This window comes from Diorhabda sublineata, chromosome 7 (genome assembly GCF_026230105.1).
Source record: "Diorhabda sublineata isolate icDioSubl1.1 chromosome 7, icDioSubl1.1, whole genome shotgun sequence".
NCBI classification, from domain to species: Eukaryota; Metazoa; Arthropoda; class Insecta; order Coleoptera; family Chrysomelidae; genus Diorhabda; species Diorhabda sublineata.
Window position 1 is genome coordinate 13249839 of NC_079480.1, and position 16683 is coordinate 13266521.

Here is a 16683-nt window from a genome sequence, read left to right on the forward strand (position 1 = left end):
GGGTCAAAGAGCTGTGGATAAGCAATCCTTGTACTATAGTAACAGATTAATTTGCTTATAACTCAGTCAATTTTGATGCTACAAAAAAAAAAATAAAAAAAGCAGAGTAATCGTTTTATAAAATGCTTTAATTTTACTTGTTTTTGTATCTCTTACAATTATGGAGAAACAATGAGAAACAAATTTTTTTTGAAAAAGCAAAAAAAAATTTAAGCTCATTTTTTTCAAAATTATGCATTTCTAATCAGTCAAATTTTCAAATGTCGTAAATAATATCCAAAGTATCCAAAGTATTTCTTACAAGGAATAAGTTTAATTTTGATTTTTGATGAAATTGAAATTGAAATTTTAGTGCAATTTTTTTAGTTTTAACTATTTTACATCATAACTTACTGAAATTTCAGTCAAAACGACATTTATCAGTGGTCATTTGAAAGGTCTTTTTAAGCTCTAAGTGTCCTATGACTTTTTGTTGAAAAATGTACCCTTTTCCCGTTATTTGAGGTTAAATGCTCAATTACGTCAAACAAAAACTAGTCAAGTATCTATAACTTGCTTTAGGTAGAACATTAAAATCTTAAAATATAGCTTAATTTCTTTGTTTTTTTAAAAGCTTAATTTTTTTCATTACACTTTTTTCGATAAAATGCATCATTACAGAGTTATACGTATAAAACTATTTTTTTGACGAAAAATCGTACTTTTCAATTGCGAATAACTCAAAAACTATTGAATCGGCAAAAAAACTTTATATGACATTTTTTACTTGAATGCTTGAATACCTGGCTTAAACGAGCAATAGATTATACAGAAAATACAGCTAAAATGACTGGACTATCTTAAATTTATATTCAGTCATAGTAACCGTTATTTACTCCCAAAAAAAAAACAATTTTCTTGATAATATTCTAAAAGAAAAATACGCCTACAATAAATTTTATTTCAGCACATAGATATTCATTCCCCGCGCTTCTTTCCCACGACACCCATAACCTCCTTTTTACTACTGATCCAAAGCTTCGCTTCCTTCCTACTCTCAAAAGTTCGTGGTGATAACGTAGAGTAGTTGTAATAATACGTGTACCGTTGCCACGGTAACTTCAGAATAGCTGTGACTGTGTAGAGAGATTTATTCAGAGGATGTTGGTGCATTGAGGATGCGTAAAAAGATGCGGCGTTGCCAGACATTATATTCATTCTTATAGCAACTGGAAATTGTAATCTTTGATAGTAGACCAGACAATATAGTTTTTATTTTGTAGAAGATTTCAAATTTATAGTTTGTATCTGTAGAAATAATCTTAAACAGCATCATAAAATATAATTGAAGTAAATTTCGTCGAGAAAATTAATTTAAAAAATTCAAGAAGTATAACAGCATCACAGAAAGGTGTGACCTAAATTTTACACAAGGCTTTAGACTTTTAAATTTTTCAAATTTCAAATTTTGATTGGGGTAGAAATAATAACCAAATAATTTTTAATATCAGTTTATTGAACAAATTAGACAAAATTCTACAAATAAGTTTTTTTTTATTACAAAATTCGCATTAAATATTTGTTAAATTAAGTTTATGATCGAGATCTGTAAGTAATATTGTATTTAGGTCCTAAAATTTCTCGTATTATTCCGAGTGGTAGATTATGTGTTTTATAGTCAATTTACAATTGCAGTTGCTACAATTTGGTTCAGGTTTTGATTAAATAAGCAGCTATTGGTCAGTCGCCTATGGCCTAGACGGAGACGTGTTGGAAAAACTTCGTCTCTACGATTTTTCGGTAGCACTGACCATGGTTTCAAGGAATCTTTCACTTCTCGAAGCTTACATGTGAACGTCGATTATTTTTTGTACTGCGCTCATCAAGATAAAACCTCGATCATTTTCTGCATCGTTTTTTTCATATTTTATGAAAACTGGAATCAAAATACTTTCTTCCATTCTGACGGTATACTATTGGTGTCAAGTACTTTATTGAAAATAGTCCGTAGATCTTCGTATAACGTGGTACCTCCATAGATAATCATATTGTTTGATGTTTCGTCAATACCTTGAGATTATGTGTTTTTAAATTTATTGTATTCACAAAAAAAAATGATGTTGATGTGTTTTAATATATCTATAAACTATAATAACAGTAGTAAGTTCTAGAGACTTTGGCCACTTTTTACTTAATGACCTCTAGCTTCCGTTAAGGTTCATTAATTAAATTTTCAATTATGGATCATGAAAGCCCCTCATAGTGATATCTTTTCCATCTGATAAACTATCAAAAAAAAGACCGACTCTGTATAATCATCAACATTTTACACATCATAGTTTTTTGACTAAACTCTTCAGCCTGTGCGGGAGACTTTAACCGGTCTTAAAAAATAATAGAAAAATGATGGAAAAACGAGTATATTTGTTAAACAAAGCCAAGGCTAGGACAGAACATAATCTGTCTTCAAAACAAACATTTTTTTATGAAAAACGGATATAACAGAACTTAAAACTAATTGCAACGAGAAATCTGAATTTTTGAAGTAAACATCTCTCATAAAAAACAAATATAAAGACAACTAAACTTTAGAACTATGAGATCTGCGCCATTTCCTATTGCATTAACAGCAAAACATGCAGTCACTAGTGTCCCTCTGTCTGCAGAAGTGACATGACTTTTCTGCTAGCCAATTCCTTGGGGCACTCTTGAACTGTGGTACATCCGGTCTCGTCACAGTTCCAAATATGATGTGGCTCAAATTTGAACTTCTCTCTAGCCTCCTTCAGATTCTCGAAAAAATCCAGAACATTCTTTTTATTAAAGTTTGTTGATCTCGACAGGCTTGTGACTTCCGGTTTTCTTAAGCTTAAGACTGCGTTCCTCTTTAAAAAACCACGAAACCAATCTTTTCCAGCGGAATTGTTTTCTCACCATGATTTTGGGCAGCTTTTTGAATTAACCCTAGCATACTCAGCTGTCGGCTGCATAGCTTGTTTCCGACTTAATCCATAGTTCATTTTGCTACACTTTAATAAGTAAAAAACAAGTACTGTTTCTTCCTCTGATGTGAATACTTGTGAAGATCTGAATTGGCTTCCAGACTTTGTAAGCTTCCCAAACTTGGATGGATCCCAGATGTATGTAATAATTGAATGCCCATCATTTATCTCCTGTACAGCATTTTTTAGGTCCATTTTATCAATTCTGTGTTTTTTTCTGCTGGTGTTTGGCATCTTTGAACAGAAGTTTAATAAATCTGAAAGGAACTTAAAATCAATGTTTGCATTATCAGTTTGAAAGAAATTATAAAGATTGAAAAGACAAAAGTATAACCGGGTGAGATTACCCTGGGTAAAGTCTCCCGCCGCCGGGAGGTGGGTTAAAGTCTCCCGCATGCCTACTTGATGCCATTTTGATCATCTATCTTAAAATTTGTTTTGGATCGAAAAGACTTATAGTATCTCAATTAAGGACAATTTAAGATGTAGTTTACATTAATAAAGGTTTTAAAATTGCTTCTACAACATAATGTTAGCCAAATTATTCAGAAGTCTATTTTTCTCTTACCGGGAAACAACACACGTTGACTACAGCCTTCGTTCAACACACGAGTCAGATGTTGCACGCGCTCTACGCATGGCAACATCATAATAAGTAATGAAACCTGTGAAATATTTCATGTTGCTAAAGTCTCCCCTATGCCCAACTCTCCCGGACTCCCCTTATCTACAAATATATTTTTCTCGGGGCCACTTTGGTTATAATTCGTTTTTGAGATATGAGCGTCGGCCGTTCTTAGTTGCCTCGGTACATAAACATTCAGTTTATAGTTTTATTAACGAGCTGTGCAATTCCAATATAAAATCATCAATAAATTTTGTGACAATATAAAAGGCGATGTAAATCAATATATATGATCAATATCAAAAAAAAAACTAATATTTAAAAATTTATATGTTGTGAACATCGACTTTCCTTTCCTTTCTTGCTTGGTCTATAAAATTTTCGGAACGCTTTCAAGCGAGTTAATCAGTGGGATTAGTTGAAGTTGAGAAGTTGTTTGTATCTAATCGCCTCTTTGGTCCTCTTGTTTGTCTCATCTACTGATCCACGAGTTTCAACTGATATTACATAGTATCCTCTTCACTTCAATTATTGGTGAAGAAATAAGACAAAAATACTGTAGTTGTAATAGCTTATCACGTACAATTATTCGATTCTTTATAATACTCAGTTGAAATACAAAACTTTAAAGGTATTTTCCACTTAATGTATGTGACGATCGTCCATAAAATGTCGGTGATTGTCGGAAGCGTTCTTTAGAGATAATGTTACTGTTCGACTTCGCGCTCTGATCACCTTATCCATACAATTTAGGTAGTTTCCAATGTGTTTTCAAAACTTGATGAGTTTTTTGATCTATTTTCAGTATCAAATATGAATATACCTGCCAACTAAGTTGACATTTCTGGAACCGTTGGCGATATTCATACTGAATACACTGTTTACATCACCACTACACAAACACTCACAATTACACTGTCTGATGAGTATGAACTGTGTGTTCAGTATACCTGCCAAGACCGCATAATAAGCTATTTCTTTTGAATTTTCCACTATGAAGAAAGTTAGTTGCAAAGAAAATTTATTATGAAAGGAAATCATCAACTGCTATGGGAAACTACACACTTAAAACTAGTCTTTATTCATGATCAGTTGAGGGTCTGTATACATCCAAAATTGTTTGGAAATAAGTATCTTTATCAGATGTTATCTTACATCGTTTGCATCCAGTGTTATCCAGCTGCTCCTTTAATATCATCAAATAAACGTTTCTATAATCTTCTTACTTTTCTCTAATTTTTCTTGTTGTGATCTTTATGGTCCATCTTTTTTTTGTCTTTTCTTCTAACATGACCTATCTACTGCTTAAATATAGCTATAATGGTTTTAAATGTCTGTGACTCCTATAGGTCTTCTGATCTCCTCGTTACGGATCCTATCTTCTAGTGAGATTTTTACTCTCTGCCCTCTAGGTTGAGTATCGTTGTTTCCAGCCCTTAGGTCACTACGAAAAATATACATGATCCAAATATTTTCCTTTTTAGGTTACTAGGAATTTCTCTGTCTTTTAGAATACGACAAAGCTTACCAAATGCTGTCCAAGTTAGACCAATTCTCAAGTCCATTTCGGTTGTCTTTGCAACAATTTTATATTGAGAGTGGTCCTTTCTTTTAAAAAAAGGAAGAAGCTTACCAAATGCTAACCAAGTTGAACCAATTCTTCTTTGCATTTTGGAGCTCTGGTTGGCTTTACGACAATTTTATATTAGTAATGGTACTATCCTCCAGGATACGACCAAATGCTGACCAAGTTGAACCAAGTCTTTCTATTGATTGATTGGCTTTACAACAATTTTATATTAGGAATAGTACTGTCTTTCAGGATACAGGATACAATGAAACTTACCAAATGCTGACCAAGTTGAACCAATTCTTCTTTCCATTTTGGAGGTCTGGTTGGCTTTGCAACAATTTGATATTAGTAATGGTGTTGTCCTCTAGGAACCGACAAAGTTTACCAAATGCTGACCAAGTTGAACCAATTCTTCTTTCATTTTAGAGCTCCGCTTGACTTTGCAGCAATTTTTTATTAGTAATTTTGAAGGTCTGATTGGCTTTGCAACATTTTACATTAGTAATGGTACTATCCTTCCGGATACGACGAAATGCTGACCAAGTTAATCCAATTCTTGCTTCTATTTTGGAGATCTGATTGGCTTTGCAACAATTTTATATTAGTAATAGTACTGGCCTTCAGGATACAACAAAACTTACCAAATGCTTCCTAAGCTGACCCAATTCTTCTTTCCATTTTGGAGCTCTGGTTGGCTTTGCAACAATTTGATACTAGTAATGGTGCTGTCCTTCAGGAAACGACAAAGCTTACCAAATGCTGACCAAATTGAACCAATTCTTTCAATTTTGAAGGTCTGGTTGTCTAAGCAAATTTAATTTAAATTGGGAGTGGGTCTATATTTTGAAATACGACTAAGTTTACCTAATGCTGCGAAGTTGTAACAATTTGGAGGTCTGATTGGCTTTGCAACAATTTTATATTAGTAATGGTACTGTCCTTCAGGGTACAACGAAGCTTACCAAATATTTCCTAAGTTTAACCAATTCTTCTTTCCATTTTGGGGGTCTGGTTGGCTTTGCAACGATTTGATATTAGTAATGGTGCTGTCCTTCAGGATACGACAAAGCTTACCAAATGCTGACCAAGTTGAACCAATCCTTCTTTCATTTTGGAGCTCCGGTTGGCTTTGCAGCAATTTTATATTAGCAATGGTGAATTGAACCAATACCTGCAATTTTGAAAGTCTGGTTTTCTAAGAAAATTTAATTTAAATTGGGAATGAGTCTATATTTTGAAATACGACAAAGTTTACCTAATGCTGCGTAAGTTGCAACAATTTTATTTGGTGACCCAGATATACATATTCTCTACTTTTTTCAATATTTCGATATTATATGATTATATCTGTTGTTGTATTGCTCATCATTTATTTTTTGCTGCCTAGTCAGATTCTTCTTTCTCCAAGGTCCCATGATAGTCCTTGAATACATCTTCAAATGCAAGGATAAATATTTTGGAAGATATCAGGCCTCCCTGACAGACCCATCGTATTTTGATTTTGTTGAATTGTTGCTCTTCGTTAATTTTAACATGAAATGTGGCTTCATCATATATATTTCGAGTATATTGAATCTATTCTTACTAAGTTCATAGATTTTAGATATACGTGTGTGTCTTTGGAATCAAACCGTTTTCGAAACCCCACCCAGTTGATAGAAGTGAAGTTTATTTGTTGAACGATTTATTTTTCATAGTTTCCATAACATTAATTCATGATAGGTGCCGTCAGATGGCGTGTGGGTGTATCATTTCCTCAATTTAGGTTATTTTTAGTTGTTATTATGTAAGAGAGATATTAACAATGCTGCAAAGCACAGCTCCAATAGTTATTAATCATTAATATCAAAATCACCAACATTTTTCGAATTATGTCGATAATTTCATGGGATGTTGCGCTTCTTTGCTTCAATGTGGTTTTTTCTAATGACCTCATTGGTTAATTAAAATTAGTTCGAAATATTTTTTTGTAACAAAAATGGTGTCTCATTCAGCTAAAATGTGTTATACGACCTACTAGATTTATTTTCTATGCAATAACCTTCGACTTTTGTTGTTTGATATGCAAAAAAATTCAAACTTTCTATATTAACATTTCGGTACTTTATAAATAGATTCACTATACCATCGTTGAAATTTCTATTCCACTCACTTAATTTCTCCTTGTTAGGCATGAGTAAGAAGATGATTTTTCAAAAGACAATCTAAGAAAACAGCTAATCTACGTCAAAATGGTGACCGTGGGGTAAACAATAAATTTCTCTTTGGTACCCCTATCAGCTTTTCTTGTTTTTTTTTCTAGTAGTGAGAGTTGTTTTGTATTGTTTTTGTTTTATAGTATTATGAGGACTTCATAGATACTTTTTAGATCTGTTTCAGTGGAATTAAAGTTTTTTGGGCACTAATTTCCTCTGTCACGCTTAAGTTGATAAAATACGAGTAAGTACTTTTTAAGGTTGCACATTGATAACCCAGTGACAGCTAAAAGGTACAAGTCTACTACTCTACTTTACTCAGTAGTGCAAACTTAAAGACTCAGGTTGAGTTAACCCCTTTCCATTAGATAAAAAGAGCTGTTACCAGAATTTTGCTCACTTTAAACTCTTAAAGAAGAAGTTTCACAATAAAACTGGAAATAATAAGTCTAAAACCCCACAAATAAATTCGAAAATCACACAGAAACTTACGTCACAAGGATTTGTGTACCCCACGGCGGTCATTTTGTTTAAAAGGGCATTAACTGATTTATACTCTATGTTAGATTGATCAGTGGAATTTGGAGCCTATGATAAGCATGTTATGAACGAAAATCACTTATACAAACATATTTATGGCTGCTCCACATCTTCTGAGGTGGTACAAGGCGGTATCGAACGGCAAAGATGTCAAACTTGTGCGGGTAGAATTCAAGAATGTTTGAATATATTCAAATATAATTCAAGTGACTTTTCTCCTCAAAATGGCAAGGTAGATGAAAATTTGGTTACACAGAAAGAAAACAACAGTCGAAATAATGAATTTCATCCCAAAAACGTGCTTGCAAGAAGGTTAAAACCGTGTTTTTTGGCTTAGAAGCTCATGACCACGGTGTTTTGCGATACCAAAAGAAGTTCTTATTGATTTTTCAATTGCTATTTAAATTAAACAAGGAGCGATACAATGATTAAAGCGGTCATACAATTTGTCAATACTATATTTGTAGTACGATTTGTCTCTAGCATGAATATAATCTTCAGTTTCGGAGGTAAACTTTTCAATGGCGCAAAATATCTGCCCAGAGCATCTTTTTGATGTCTGAGACCATAAAAAAGTCGATAGCTGCCAGATTGGAGAATGCGATGTCCTCGTTTTTATTGATTTGTGACACGTTGCACTGTCTGTATGAAGCAGCATTTTCTTCTTTTTCAAATGAGGCTGTTTCACCGCGATTCAGTCCTTCCAATGCTCCAATATCGCTACGTAATGATCGCGTTCCAACATACTGATAGCATAACCTTGCCAGCCAACTTTTCAACGCTTTGGAGTCGGTTAATCGCGTGCAGTCCTCACCACTGGACTTCAGTGTGAAATGATAGAGTCATGTTTCATTTATTTTCACATATCGAAACTTATCCTTGTCCGTCTTAAACGAGTTTTTTTTGTTTCTTTGGGAACAATAGAGTATTGTAAAATTTCAAAGATACAGATTAAGTGGATGATATAATACGAGCAGATACTGGCAAGACAGTAATTCAGTAAACCTGCTGAAATTGTATCCTGAACGTATAATTTTTTTTATTAGAAAATTGATCATTGTGAATACAATGAAATATTGATAATCAAGCGAGTTCTCATAAAATAAGTGTTCAGCAAGTGAACATCTGTCAGGGTATAATTTACTGTTATTTTTGTGATGTAATTAGATTAGTGAATGATGTTTCAGAATTACTAATGTATTTTTGTTACAATTTTGATCAGAAATATTACAAATTATGTAAATTAATTTATTTGTTCGGGTTTTATCGTGGATTCTATTTTAAATTGAGTAAATTATGATATTATTAGATTAAAATTTTTATATTGAATTGCAAAAAACTTGAAAATGCAATAAATTCGTTAATAAATAAATGAGTGCGTGTTAAGAAAATCACTTGGACACGTCGATTTGTATTCTTCAATTTAAAAAAAAAATATACAGTGTGTTATATAACCGGCCTTTACCAACTTATTATAAATTCCTCTGTATATTATTAATTTATTGATTATTCATAACATTATAAACGTCATGTATAATATCTATCTTGTTGACATTATACAAATTATTTTATTTCACAAATTCGCTAACAAAAATTGTAACAAAATTGTTACAATTTGTGGACAAAAGCTTGTGAACACTAAAAAACAAACATTATCATAACTAAATAAAGATACAAATAAAATAAAATTTCAATGTACAGAAGAAAACCACAATGAGTAACAAAATTATAGGTAACAATTAGTATATAGCAAAAATTAATCCAGTGTGTACGGAATTAAATATTATTATTAGAATAGAAGTCGTTTACAGGAGGCACTTCAAGTAAATATGCCCTCAAATTATTGCGGAATCCGAATTGATTTCAATTGGCAAGTGATTGTACATTTTTTTTTGAGCCTTTTAACTGATTCTGAACATGGAGTAGGTAAGTAAAGGTCGAGCTCCGCGTTCCCAAGTGCAACGGCCTTTCTGAAATTGGAGAAGCGTGCTTACGAATTAGGCAAACGGATTCAAAGATAAATAAGGAAAGAAGAGTCAGAATTTTTAAACTTTTTAAGAATTCCCTGCAGTGAGCACCGCTGTTAAGTCCAAGTAAATATCTAACAGCCCACTTTTGTAGTTTGAAAATTCGCTCAAATTGAGTCGCACTACACGTACCCCAGAAGGGAAGGACATATCAGAGATGTGACTACATAAGGGCATAATAGACTGTTAAGGAGGTGGATAAGTTCAGTTCCTTGGAAACTGATCTCAGCGCAAAGCAGGAGGAACTTAATTTTTTAGATAAGGTGGCAGTATGGAACTCCTAAGAGTTCTAAGAATGTTACAGATTCAATGACGTCAATGGTGGTGTTATTTAATAAAAAGGCTGCAATTCATTTTTATATGATAAAACCTTGGTTTTAGAAACGTCGAAACAGTGAAGATTAATCCTATGACGTACCGTGAGATCAAGGTTGCTCCAAGAGAAACTAGAGTCGTTTTCAAATAGACATATTTTACCACTGATATCTAGATAGGCGATGTCGTTCATAAACAGAAGAAACAAAATAAGGCTTAGTACTGATCCTTGGGGCACTCCACATTTTATTGGCTTGCAAGAAGACATCGTTGTATCAATCCTTACAAGCTGACTTCTGTTGGTAATGTAGTATGTAGTACTGCAATTTATTAATTAGTTAACCCACCCAATCAATAATAACTCATTACACTCGAGTAGAATACCATACTTTATCCACAACTACTGAATATAGTTGTTGGAAGTTGCGCCAAATTAATCAGTGAAAATTTTTTGAAAGGGGATTTGAATTTTGAGTGAGATTTTAGTCACTTACCTATACTTAAGTACCATTTTTCTTAAATAAGTTGGAATTTATCAATGGCTTTACCAATTTAGCAAATTACGTATGCCAGCTATTGTCTACTTATACTTTTTTTAACCAGTTTATTTCGAATAGTGTTGTAAAACCACATGACTGTACTTTAAATTATATTTTCAATGCAATGCAACACAGTATATGGATCAATTTTACCAGCATCTTTCTTTTTATATATGATTCACGAATCACATTTCAATTTTTCACACGATATTTTATTTAAAAAAGTACTTTAAATTGAATATAACAATTTATTTATTTTGTAACAAATAATTTTTTGTATTTACTTAAGCAATGTAAAAACACGTTAAAAGATAGGCTTACCACAACAAAGATTAACTAAATATTAATATGTTTCCTGTAACTAGGCCCCAGAAAATGTCACTTTTCATTATTTTTTTAATATCAAATTAAGACACTATTAAAATTTCATTGTAAATAGAACATTTCAAACTTTGGAAATTAAAAACTCAAATTGATGGAGAAATGATGAAAGCCTATTTTTGACCAATCTTCCTATGATCTTAGATAACGTGAGACGAAGTGCTATTGGGCAATAATTCGATGGTTGATTTTCATCTCCTCCTTTATGTAGAGATATAATTATAACTGTCTTAAGGGGGTCATCCCATGTGATGGGCTCAAAAAATCGATTTTTTTTTCAGAAATTGCTTTCTTAACATATCTAGAATACGGTAGTAAAGTGATTTTTGAAAATTCCAAGTCGTTTTAAAGATACAGCAGGTAGAATAAAGAGCTATTCGGAGCGCTGAGTTGGCATTTGGGTCCGGGCCTATTGTGTACCGTCGACTTTATACCTTCCCCCCCTTTTATACATATATACATTTATACAAGTTTAGACAAGTTTTTAACTATGTTTAACTTTAAGTTTCAAGAGGAAGAGGAAGGAATACTCTATGGACCAGGCATTGCAGATTGAGGGTAAGTTGAGATTTTCATAGTTTTAAATGAACTTGAAATTTTAAGCGCGTTTTTCTCAGAACTGTGTTTTTCAAACTTTCCTCCATCGTATCTCAAAAACGTCTTGACCGAATGACTTGAAATTTATAGGGCATACTTATCACATGCAAACGCATGGAATGAACCAGTATCAATCGAAAATTTCAAAAATTTCGATTTTTGTATGGCAGAAAACAAAAAAAAAACGCAAAATTCGCAACTTTTATTTCAAATGTCTACCAAAAATCCAATTTTTTGTATATTCAACTGATAATAGTCCATTCCGTGCATTTAGGCTTAAAGATTAGAACACCGTGTTTTTTTGTTTCACATAAGCCAATCAGCCAGAATCGTGGCTGACTGGCTTATCTGGCAGAATCATTTTTTCGAGGAGGGGGTGCTTAGAACGCTGTAACTCAAATTCTACACAATATTTTTAGCTTAAAATTTATATTTATACTGTCGTAATATGTGTAAATAAATGATAATAAACTTAAAGCTCAATCTATTTACTGGTCGTAGAAAAAAAATCCTAAATAATCCCTAAAAAACAGACCGTCACATGGGATGACCTTAAGGCAATTGGGAAAAGAGCCTTTGAAACGAAACGTTAATTAAAGTAATAAGGTGAGATTTAATATGGAATCGGACAGATTCGAAAACATTTTTAATGTCAGTCCGTGAGTCTTCAATAATCAAAAATCAATAAACAAAATTATACTATTCATAATCAAAACAACTTTATCTTAATAATTATCGGTAATAAAACTGTCCAAAGTATTTACTAGTAACGATAAATTTAATTAGGCCGAACTCGAGTTTCCAGGAATTTTCCTCGATTTCCTTGTGATTTTCCCTCGTTAACATTGGCAACAGCGCAAGAAGCTACCTTCAGCTATTACACACCCCAGCCAGTAATGAATTCGGTATCAAGTTGGCGGGATACAGCGCTATCGTTCTCGTTTTAAGTGGTACAATAAAAAGTGCATAAAGTAGGCGTCGAATCTCGTATAACGTGGAACAGTTAAAAGGATGGAAACAATCGAGTTACTCAAGTAAGGTTGCTTGATGTATTACTACGCTTTTCATTCATAAAAAATGAGCGGGAGAGGACACAATTGTACAATGAATTAACTTGATAATAATGCGTAAGGGAGGCATAAGTTTTTATTATAATATCCTTTAGGTCGTATTAGGTTTATTCAAATGTTAAAGATTCAGTTAAAAGTAATGGTATTACTTTCAAAACAACAATATTGGATATATTTCACGAACAATTTATTTCCACATTTTACTGTAATGTAAAAATTCATGCACTGACAATAATACTTTAAAAATTATAAATTGAATTCGTATTATAGAAATATAAGTAAAGGAAAAACGTAATACAGCATCCTTCTCAATTAGTTACGGGATCATTGACATCTTTTGTTTAGTAAACTGCTCGATAGGAAATGGGTTTGATCGTTAAATTCGAAATTATGGAACAAAATTCAAATAACTTGACATTTCTTAAACCGATATCAACGATGCTCTAATTTGATTTTTTCTCATAATTTATCCATCCACGACACTGCGACCATGAGAAGAAGAATCAACGTGAACATAGCGGGAAAGGAAACTAACCAGACTACCAACTAACAATCAAGGCCTTCCTAGAAGAAAATGAGAACTACGAGGAGGATTCGTTTGAAGACGATCCAAGTAGGAACTGAAGACCTAGCACCACCTTATTTAGGTCATCCCCGTTATAGTGTAGCGTGGGGATGTACTGCTGAATAAGCTTCAAGCTCAGCAGATCTTAATCATATGAAAAACAACGAATGTCTACAAATTTGGATGAGATTAAAATCATGGAGGAGATGATTCAGTGAGCCCATTCCAAAATCCAGATGAAGGATTACACTGAGGAAGACAAGAAATCCAAGGATTAGAAGAATATTACGGAGCTTGGTAATTCATAATAATGATTAAGGGTATCTCGAGGATTGACATCTTAAAGCTTCAATTTGCTTTGTATCGAGAAATACACAGGCGACGAAAATCCTGAAAGAAAACAGGAGTATAGTTCATGATACTAACTTCAAAGAAGGATACGTTCATTAAATAAACATCCCATTCGATGTGATCCTGGAGGTGATATAAGTTCTTCTTGGATGCATTCTTTAAAAAAACGAGTTCGAATGCTTGCGTAAGTTTTTCCAGTATTAACATTTTTCTAATCTCGGTTTTCGTTTCTAATATTCAGCAATTGCTTTAAAATGGCAACAATCAACTTTTTTTTCTTCTTTCTTTAATTTTTTTTAACTGCGAACGTTGGATGTCCAGACTTTGTGTGATAAGAGAATAGTTATTATAATTTAAGAGGTCATCCTTTAGAGAAGTGTAGCAGGTTATTTCTGGCAAGGGCGGATCCAAGGTTTTGACAAAGGTGGAATCCATGGAATTTTAAGCCTTTTACCACATCGAAAATCGATTCTTTTGAATCGTTCATCTAAAAGAGCGTTTATTCGAACGATTCCAAAAGAACTGCGATTCTTCTTGCCTTCCCTCACTAGTTCAATTTTCTCGTCTATCCCAAAAACCGACCGACTCTTCGAGTGAGTCGATTCTTAAGTTTACTGGTTCTTTTAGGAACATTTGATTCTGTCGAGTAGATCAACTCGTAAGTCGTTTACCCATAGAGCTCTAGACCGACTCCCGGTTATTTTCGATATTCGATATATTTAGGGTTATTGGCTCCCTTTATCCAAATATTTAGTACTTTTACATATTCCTAGTTAATTAATCAGAGTTTAGGGGGGTCATGACCACACCCTAGATCCGCGCTTGATTTCTGGTAGAGAAAATGTTGGTCCGACAAAAATTCACCTAACCGTGGGGACGGCTATCCCCAGTGAGGGCAACTTTCTTTGTTTTTACTTACTTAATTCTGATGCTTTACGACATTTACCATAAGATACAGAAAGTCCTCATATCAATAAGGACTTTCTATACCATGCTAAAAACATTACTAGCGCTTTTTAAATTTCAATCAGATAAATATGTGGCTAATAAGCTCTGGTTGTCCTATACCATATGGTGTATCGTTCACTCCAACTTCAGTGTTCAATTTCTCCTCTTAAGACGATAACTTAGCTATCGTAACGCGTGTTAGTGAATTTATGAGTATGGGAAACATACACAAACTCGAACGGTGTCAAGGTTATTGACATGAAGCTTATACCAAATAGAACAGGTCCAAAATTAAAGGAAAGCTCTGTAGTGATATTTAAGGTTATTGACATGAAGTTTAAACCGAATAGAACAGGTCCAAAATCAAACAAGAGCTCTCTAATGACATTCAAGGTTATTAACTTGGAAGGTTATGCCGAATAGAACAGGTCGAAAATCAAAGGAGAGCTCTGTAATGACATTCAAGGTTATTGACATGAAGGTTATACCGAATAGAACAGGTCGAAAATTAAAGGAGAACTCTGTAATGACAGAGACAAATAGCAATGTCGAAATAACGACAAAAAGTACCGGACAAAAGTCCAGGATGCAATTATATGGTATTGTTGGATTGCTACTTATTGTAATCGTTTTACTGGCGCAGATGACCGCACAGAACCAGGATGAGATAAAGATAGGAGAGAAAAAGCTAAGACGTTTGCAAATGATAGTACGTTGAGCATTACACCTGAAAAAGTGAAAAGGCATCAGGACTAAGTGAGTAGATCAAAGAAAGTCTGTTGGCAGATATTAGTGAATACACACGCGTAAGAGAATCCTTTCCAGTCCAGGACAACAGGATGGATACGACATTCGACCATACCTTGTAATTCCTACAGGACTCATCGTATTACTTAGCCCGAAATTCGCTTGTAGTACCTTTCCTCACCTTCTGTTTCTGTGGAGTAATCCAGGAGGTATTCTCGTTTCGAGTGGCTATACATACACCTTTTTCATTGTGGTTGTTTGTATGTTAGGAACATTTTAACCTTCTTTGATAAGGAAAGCTCCAATTTCAGGAATTTTTTCCTTTGGTTATAACTGTCCCACACATTAGCTTACGAAGTTACCTCGTAGGGGTATCCTCTTGTGAGTTGACTCTAGTCTCAAAATTTTTATTTTTTTTTTGAATTTCGTGTTAAATACGAGTATTTGCAACGTTTCCAGAAAGTCTAATTTAGTGAACGATCATAATATTTATTAAAAGAACAACCGGAAATCAGAAATTTCTAAACCAACACATACAACCAAAATTTAATTATTTTAAGAACATTTTATGTCCCTAGTTTAGAGTGAAAATACGTAAATTGTTGTGTTAACGAACAGACTAGTCATAATTCTGCTAACTTAATGAACTAACTGATATAAATAGCCATGGTGGCTATTATAATCCTCCAGAAAAGTTAAAAATATTTGTTTTATAAATAGAGAGGTGTAAGTAAATTTAACCTCCAAGTATTTTTCAATTGACTGTAGATTTAAGCTTTGGAAAGGTCAGAAGTGTTTGTAGTGGCAAAAATATACGATTAATCCTTTAAATTATACATATATAGGATGTCTCGTGAATTATAGGAATACTTATACGTATAATATTGTAAATTATAACATTTTTATAAGAAGTAAAACTACTTTTATTTATACCTATTAATTATTCACCTGCTTTTAAACAATTTACTCACTTCAATAAGTTGAGAAAGTTTCAGTTTGTTGAGATTACAAAGATGATATGTTTTTTGAGCTGCTTCCAAAGGACCAACCGATCAATTCTGATGTTTACTATCAACAATTAATGAAACTGGATAAAGCAATCAAATTAAAATAGTAAGAATTGTCAAATCGGAAACGTATGGCAACTCGTAGGAAACTATTGGAGTTTGGCTGGAAAGTGATGTCACATCCTCTATACAGCCCTGATCTGGCACCGTCTGATTACCATG

At 33.3% G+C, this 16683-nt stretch overlaps 1 protein-coding gene across 3 annotated transcripts in view; it reads left to right on the forward strand.

Moving 5' to 3' along the window:
• The first annotated feature begins 12652 nt into the window (after positions 1–12652).
• Positions 12653–16683, forward strand: part of LOC130446232 (plasma membrane ascorbate-dependent reductase CYBRD1-like) — an 85510-nt gene continuing 81479 nt past the window's right edge. Inside the window, exon 1 of one of the 3 annotated variants that reach the window (XM_056782339.1) lies at positions 12653–12807. The gene's annotated coding sequence lies outside the window, so the exon portion shown is untranslated. The remainder of the gene's footprint in view (positions 12808–16683) is intronic. The other 2 variants (XM_056782338.1, XM_056782341.1) reach the window with 2 other exon arrangements.